The 8,690-nt window shown below is 35.6% G+C and overlaps 1 pseudogene; it reads right to left on the bottom strand.

Annotated features, from left to right (window-relative positions):
* Positions 1-1,083: 1,083 nt before the first annotated feature.
* LOC127674564 (fructose-bisphosphate aldolase A-like) lies at positions 1,084-2,213 on the bottom strand (annotated as a pseudogene).
* Between the last annotated feature and the right edge of the window lie 6,477 nt (positions 2,214-8,690).

Below are 8,690 nucleotides of genomic sequence, written 5' to 3'. Positions count from 1 at the left end.
CAGAGTGGTTGTACCAATTTGCAACCCCACCAGCAGTGGAGGAGTGTTCCTCTTTCTCCACATACTCACAAACACCTGCTGTCTCCTGAATTTTTAATCTTATCCATTCTGACTGGTGTAAGGTGAAATCTCAGGGTTGTTTTGATTTGCATTTCCCTAATGACTAATGAAGTTGAGCATTTTTTAAGATGCTTCTCTGCCATCTGAAGTTCTTCAGGTGAAAATTCCTTGTTTAACTCTGTACCCCATTTTTAATAGGGTCGTTTGGTTTTCTGGAGTCTAACTTCTTGAGTTCTTTATATATATTGGATATTAGCACTCTATCTGATGTAGGGTTGGTGAAGATCTTTTCCCAATTTGTTGGTTGCCTATTTGTCCTTTTTATAGTGTCCTTTGCCTTACAGAAACTTTGTAATTTTATTAGGTCCCATTTGTCAATTCTTGACCTTACAGTATAAGCTATTGGTGTTCTATTCAGGAACTTTCCCCCTGTACCGATGTCCTCCAGGGTCTTCCGCAGTTTCTTTTCTATTAGCTTCAGAGTGTCTGGCTTTATGTGGAGGTCCTTGATCCAGTTGGAGTTGAGCTTAGTACAAGGAGACAAGGATGGTTCAATTCGCATTGTTCTGCATGCTGACCTCCAGTTGAACCAGCACCATTTGTTGAAAAGGCTATCTTTTTTCCATTGGATGTTTTAAGCCCCTTTTTTGAAGATCAAGTGGCCATAGGTGTGTGGGTTCATTTCTGGATCTTCAATCCTGTTCCATTGTTCTGCCTGCCTGTCACTGTACCAATACCATGCAGTTTTTAAACGCTATTTCTCTGTAGTATTTTTTGAGGTCAGGGATACTGATTCCCCCAGAATTTCTTTTGTTGTTGAGAATAGTTTTAGCTATCCTGGGTTTTTTGTTATTCCAGATGAATTTGAGAACTGTTATTTCTAACTCTGTGAAGAATTGAGTTGGGATTTTGATGGGTATTGCATTGAATCTATATATTGCTTTTGGCAAAATGGCCATTTTAACTATATTAATCCTGCTGATCCATGAGCATGGGAGGTTTTTCCATTTTTTGATGTCTTCTTCCATTTCCTTCTTCATCATGGTTAGAGATGAAGAAAGACTCCCTAGCTGCTGTTCCAACCTGAATACTTAGGGTAGGTATGCTTCCCTTGAAAAGCGAGGCTATTGGCCAAGGCTCACTTAATGTAAGCCTTCTGAACTGCTTTCAGGTTTTCTTTCTTCCCACCCCAGGTTTTTGAAGCAGAGTCAGGCAGGGCTCTGGCATAATAAAGAATCAAAGCACATAGCTTCAGATAGAGCCATTTGATAGCATTGAGATTGATCTAAGCCTCTTCCTCACTTTGCCATCCAAGTAGGGAATTGACCTCAGGGATAGCATGGGACACTGTGTGATGAAGTGCTGTGACAGTTGCCATGGCAATTTCTTTATTGAAAAATTTGTGGGTGTAATCATGGCTAGGGTGATAATGTTGGGCTTCAGCAATGTGCATTCCAGATAGACATAGTTGTCAGTCAGAGCCTTGTAACTACCTTCTCAGTTACATACTGGCAACACTCAGAGTCATGGTCCCCATTAGGGAGGATTTCAGGCTCCACAATGGGTACATTGTCATTTTGTTGGCATTTGCTGGCATAATGGGCCAGAACATGGGTATTTTCCATGATGGCAAGGGACATGGGTGTATGTTCCCCAGTCTTTAGCACACAATACCACTTGGCAAAGTTGGCTCCATCCTTCTTATACTGGGCACAGTGTTCTGGCAGGCCACCAACCCCTGGGTAATAGTCTCTCTATTGTTTCCTGCCAGGGCCACCACATCATTATTATCTAACTCAATGCCCACAAAACCACCCTTGGACATGATAACTTGGGGAAAGGGACGTCAATTATTTGCCTTGTGACAGAGTGTATCATGGAAGAGGATCACCATTACTCACCCTCTCCCCTCCCCTCCGTACAGAGATTAACATGGTCAACAGCAGTCAACAGCAGCTGGCGCTAGAAACTCCTGTTCTTGGTGCTCTCTGTGCCAAAGGACTGCAAGAACTTGGCACTTCTTCCATTGAACTCATCTGAAACTAGAATACCCTTGCCAGAGCTCCAACTTGTTGAGGGATTTCAGATATCTCCTTCTTCTGCTCCAGGGTCAGTGTTGAGTATAGAAAAGGGCACAGTCCCAGTGGCAGCATGTTCCTGGCACAGGATAGGGTGGATCTGCTGGGTACACAAGTAGATAGCGGAAATAATTGAGGAGCAAACACGGCTAGTGCCACCAGAACCTCATTCTGCCAGTCTATCATCTGGAGTAGAAAAAGGGATTTTATATTCTGTTTTGGGATGCTACTAAAAATCTATTTTTTTTTCAGTAAAATTAATGAAGCACTTTTAATTTTATTTCTTATTGCTCTAAAATATTGTGAACATTGCTACAGAAAATAGAAAGGATATTGGACTTTAACTAATCTATTTTATCAATATATTATATGCTAATCAGTCTAATATAATTTGCATATGCATGAACATGCTAATATAAAATATGTGCTTGTTTACAAAGAAATATGGTTATTAAAGAAATTAAAGCTACCTAAGAATTATTTTGACACTTTTACAAACATGTAAAAAAGCCTTAGTCGTTATATTCTTTTGCACAGTGTGTTTCTATTGGTGGTATTTAATGTGAATTAAATTTTAACATGTTTGTGCAAAAATACATCCTTTGCTTTACTAATTTTATCTCAATAATATCTATAAATTGATATTCCCTTCAGATAACAAGTGTTATTTACTCTTGAAAATATGTGCAATGATATGGATGATAAATGAAACAAGAAACATATTATCATATTTTATATTGGGGCAAGTATAAAGGTGGGTATGACATGACTTGGTTTATGAGACAAAAGAAAGAAACTAGATTTATCATGGTCATCATTGATTCATATCCATTATGATAATAATTTATATCTTTGTGGAAAAATACTCAAAATACTTGTGAAATATATCTTAAATATTTGAGTCTGTTTTCTTTTAGAATAAATTGTTTTTCAAAAATACTAGGTAGCCGGGCAGTGGTGGTGCTCGCCTTTATCCCTGCACTTGGGAGGCAGAGGCAGGCAGATTTTTGAGTTCGAGGTCAGGTTGGTCTACAGAGTAAGTTCCAGGATAGCCAGGACTACACAGAGAAACTCTGTCTCAAAAAAAAAATAATACTAGGTAAAGGGTATGTGAACATATCTCACATCCCCTTGCACAGAACTGTACAGTACTAATCTACGTCATGCTTTATATCCTTTGCTTCCCTGAACTACTTCCAGAAAACAGTCCTTTAATTTTAATACCCAAAGAAAGAATGGAACATAGATCATCACCTACAGCAAAGAAATTGTGTAAAATGTCAATAGAAATTAAAAACTATTAGAGACAAGAGAGAACATTTCTTGCTATATGAAAATACAGATAATAATTTTTAAAATGATTTCAACAGTATTGATTTTCATAATCTAGCTACAAAACCTTGCTTCATAATTTATTTATATTTATATAAATATCAGATATGTTTATAATCTCTGAGAATATATCTTTGGATTCCACATATACTCCTTTATCTCTGTTGCTTGTATGTATACATTCATATTCTCTTTATTATGTAATGTTATCATGTATTTCATGAACATAATTTTCTTCTATTCTACATTAAAACAATTTTTTTTTTTTTTTTTTAGGAATGACGACCTTCTTCATTGCTGAAAATCTAGAAATTAGGATATTACAAGCTAAATACTTTTATGTTTACCTTTTTTTTACTTTATGTATATGGGTATTTTGTTTGTATGTCTGTATATCACATATGTACAGTACCCACAGAAGCCAGAAAATGTTTTGCTATCTCCTAGGACTGGAGTTACAGACTTCATTTTAGAACTATGTGGGTACCACAAATCGGGTCTGAATGGTCAACCCATGCCCTTAATTGTTGACCACTTGTCTCGTGCTTCCTATATACTACTAAAAGTTTGCTAATTTTCATTGTTTTATAAAAGCAAAAAAAATCTTTTTTTTTTATTTTTCTGCAGTTTTATCACCAATGTATTACTAATTATCAATGAACCACTTATTGCAACTGTGTTATGGTCTGTGCAATACATATTTAGCTTGTTTGAGATCAAAAAGTAAATATATTCCAGAAGTAAACTGATATGATCAATTATGTGTACATACACATACATGCACACACACACACACATACACATAAACACACACTGACTTTATTTATATCAAAAGTAAAGCATCTACTTGTTGCTTTTCTTATGAGCTTACTGTAGATAAATGTGTTATATAATTTAAGAAAAGCAGAAATCACTTCATTATCTATATGCAAAATTTAATTCAATAATTACCCATGAAAATATGTTTATTAAGACTTTCCTTTCAAATTAGCTGCAAAAACCCCAACAAACAATTACTATTTTTGAGTTAGTTACTTTGCATATTCTTCCAAGAGGATCTTTCCAAAGATTTCAATAATATAAAATGCCGGACACAATACTATGTTATCCTAAGACATATTCAAAGTGAAAAATGAAGCTTAAATCCATGCTCTGTTATGGATGGGAATATACCTGAGTAGTCAGGACTTCACTAAGCATAATCAAGGCTCTCAGTTTAGATACCTACACTGTTTCAGAAGTAAAACAGCTTAGATTTCATAAAGCTTCTCTACCTATTGGCTAAGATTTAGTACTGAATTTGTGACTTCATACACAAAGCATGTAATTGCATCTAAATTCAGATGCAAATAGATTTCAAAATTGTTAATTAACCAAAATCTTGCTATTGTAGCAGATATGATATAGATTTGACTAATTCCTTAGTAAAGACTTATTTCTCTATTAAGTATCATTAGAAATACATTTTATTGCATTATAAATTGTTGACAGTATTTTATTTAGTGATGCATGTAAATCAAAACTTTTTAAACTATTCACTATTTCTCTTATTTTAGAAGATTAAATTACATGTAAAAGAAATGTAATTTATATATATTGTTGAATTGTGATTAGTAAATTAATAATTAGAAACTATGCTGTTCCCTTATATGTCCTTCTCTCCACTGTATTTTCCTAATGAGTCAAAATTTAATATTCTGCATTTATTATTGAAGAAACTGTTATATCATTTACTTTTTTCTTATAATCAGGACTACCTTTTGTATTATACACCTTAAGGGTTTTGAAAAATATACCCTGGTTTATAAGCATTATTTCAGAATTCTCATTTTATATTGGTCTAAGATGCACTATGTGCTGGCCAGTGAAAAATAGTTTTTAATATTTGATTAGTTCATATCAATAAACATTTACTGGCTGAAGGGATAATAACAGCTTCAAAGAGGCACCCAAAAATTAAAGAGGCTGTAAATCCCAGGCACTCTGACAGACAAGGTAGATTTGAGAGAGGTTTTAAACCTGAATTGCTAAGACAGTCCCTTACTGACAAATGTTCTTCATGAGATTTGGACTGAATGTGTCCAGAAAAGGTATTATGGGCTATATAGCTCTCTCAACTACCTTTTGTGTAGAAAGCTGTACATAAAATAAATGTGGTTTTGTCTACTGAAAATTAACTGTAGAATTTCATTTAAAAAGAGAAAATATTTGACCTGTATTCTTACAAATAAGATCTGTAACAGGATAAGGCTGTAAAAGATTTAACTGAGAAAAGTATCCAGTATCCAGGTTGTCATAACAATAAGGTAATTAGACAGAAATAATAAAAAAATCATAATGAGTTTTGACTTTTAACTGGTAAGTAAAAGAGTACACACTTAAGAATTAATGCTACTGCAGTGATTCAATGTGGTAAACAGTTTTTTTATTCACCTAGTAATATAGCTATTCAGAATTATGATTTTTTAATCTAGAAGTATTAAAGTATCAGCATCTGGTATAATTTGAATATACTTAATTACACTGAACTTATTGTTGTGGCTTTGTTTCTAATATGAAGTGTAATAATGGGACTTTTAATCAATTTGGAGGTTCTTAGACATTCTTCTTGTGTGAAAAGATTAACAGAGTAACCTTGAAAGTCAATTAGTTATTTCAAGTACTGGTTGCAATAATGCTAATCTGGTAGCTTCTTAGTCTCTCCCATACCCATTTATCATTTTAAGTGTTTATTTTCCTTAAGCCATGGGGTTGACAAGAGCACATTCCAACACATACTCCTGGATCTCTGTTATTGTTACCCAAATAAACACTTCTTTCATTTATTAAGCAATCTCTAAAAGGGACTATGAAATCTTCACACTATAATTTTTAAAACTTAAGAGTTTTCTTTAGGAGCAAAGTTGGAATAAAATATTTTATCTCAATTTCTCTGAAAATTACATTAGAAGGCATTTTTCTCTGTGAATTGAAATGGCAAGTGCTAAGTCCTAATCTTCAGTAGCTGCTCAAGTAATAAATTAAAACCTAAATATGAACAAAAGCAGCAAAAGATGTCCATGTAATCATTTATCTTTAAAAAAATGTTTATTGTTCTAAGTAGTTTTTGCATGTTACATAGTATAGAATATATATTTATAAACATGTATTTCATCTCATGTAGAGGTATATAGTAAAATTATTCCTTTGAAAACAATTAATAAACATAACACTAGATCACCATTTTATTCTTTATGTTTTAAAATGCAAACTGGTAAATGGTACAAATGGTAATATATCAGTTTTCTACTAAAATTAACTAAAATGGATATTACATTCAAAACTACAGTATAAAAACAGCATATGCCCTTGCAGCTTAACTAGTTTTCAGTGACATAGCTACAACATGCATTAGCTTATTAAAAATATTAGATTCAAAAATAATCAGATGCCATTTGTGCTTAGTGCAAACGACTCTAAAGTTCTAAGACTTTTAAATCAAGTACAATCCCAATCATACATTTTGTATGAATAAACTCTCTCTAAATTATCAGAAGTCACTGCACTAAGAAGGAAAACTTGACAGTGTACCATTGTTGGTATCCAAACTGGCCGAATTGTCTCTGAATGCAGCAACATCACACATTGGTGAGAGGACCCAGGTATCTGTTGCTATGGCAACCATAATACATTCCCAGAATTCAGTTGGCTCACCTCCCATCCTTACCTGCAAGCAGCTATGTCCCAAACCAAAAAAAAGGCAGACCCCTTTCTCTCCCCTTCCTTTGCCCTTTTCCCCACAATAAACTCCATGTGGAACTTTATTGACCTGGGGTGGTCTGTCTAGACACACAAGCCAGAGTTTTAACAGCATTGGTGCTGAAACCCTGAAATTGCTACCCATGAGTACAGTAGATCTGATTATTTTAAGGGATAGTCACACATACTGCCAGCAATCTAGTAAATGGAAAGATGTTTCCTATGCCAAAGCATTCATATATGCCAACCTCTCTATGCATTCTTGTTCCCCAACTCAACTTCTCTTAGCCATGAAACCTACATCATCTACACCAGATGATGCCACAACCCACGGTCCAGCTAACAAACCACCTCCTTTCCAGGACAGACCTGTTTCCATGCCTCTGAAAACCCAAACTACTGCCTCAGTTTCTCCTTCTCATCAAGCTATAGCAGAGCCTACTTTCTCAACCTCTCCAGATCCCTCCGCCCCTCCCATGTCAGCTGCAGGTCACTCCTACCACCCTGCATTGGCACTTAGCTTCACACCTCCTATCAATTTAAGGCCACAACCAAACCCCCCAAATTCTTCTCCCTTAGGGACATCTGACCCAGTATTGGTCCTTTCTTTAATGTAAGTTGCTGGATAAATGGCCTTGTCAGAGTGTATCTTCCCCTCTTGCTGTGTGAACTTTTTAAAATAGAAAGCAGACTGGGTTCCTATAACTTTAGAGTTATATAATATAGGTGGGTTCCTCCACCTTTGTTAGAGTTCCAGTATATTACTCAATCTTATAGCTTGGCTTTCAATGGTGTACATCTGATCCTTACTAATAATTTACCTCCTGATGATCAAAGGTGAGTTTGGGAACAGGCAAGAACACATGCAGATGAAATTCTTCAAGCAAATAGCTCATATCAAATGGGGTCTGAGTCCGTACCTGATCAATATCCTCAATGGAATTACAATTCCATAGGTGGTATTTTAGCCACGGATAGATTCATAATCTGCCTCTTGGCCAGTCTCTGTACCAAAGTCTTAAAACCAGTAAATTTAGAAAAACTTTCAAGAGGTCATCAAGGGCAAACAGGAAATCCCATGTCAATTTTTAGAACAGGTTACAAAGGCTTTATTGCAATACTCTAATCTGGACCCTGAAAATTCAGAAGGTAAGCAACTTCTGATGACCTACTGTTTATCTCTGAGAACTACCACCCCTAAAAATGCTACACTTAGGCAATTGGAGAAAGGGTCCCTAACTCCATGGGCAGAAGTTTTAGCATTGGCCTTCAAGGTATACCATGAGAGAGATGAGAAAGCCCACAAACAAAAATACTACATGCTGGCAAAGGCTGTCTGACCAGCCCCAGCCACTGTCCCAGACTTATGGTCTTCTAAGTCTCTAATGACCAGACCCCTGATATGGTCAACAAAGTCACTGGGCTAGTGCTTGCTCTAACCCCCACAAGCTAAGGGGGGTATGTCCTAGGTGCCATCAGGAG

This window comes from Apodemus sylvaticus, chromosome X (assembly GCF_947179515.1).
Source record: "Apodemus sylvaticus chromosome X, mApoSyl1.1, whole genome shotgun sequence".
Classification (NCBI taxonomy): Eukaryota; Metazoa; Chordata; class Mammalia; order Rodentia; family Muridae; genus Apodemus; species Apodemus sylvaticus.
The sequence above is the reverse complement of the archived record's forward strand: the minus strand, read 5'-3'. Positions and strand labels throughout refer to the sequence as shown.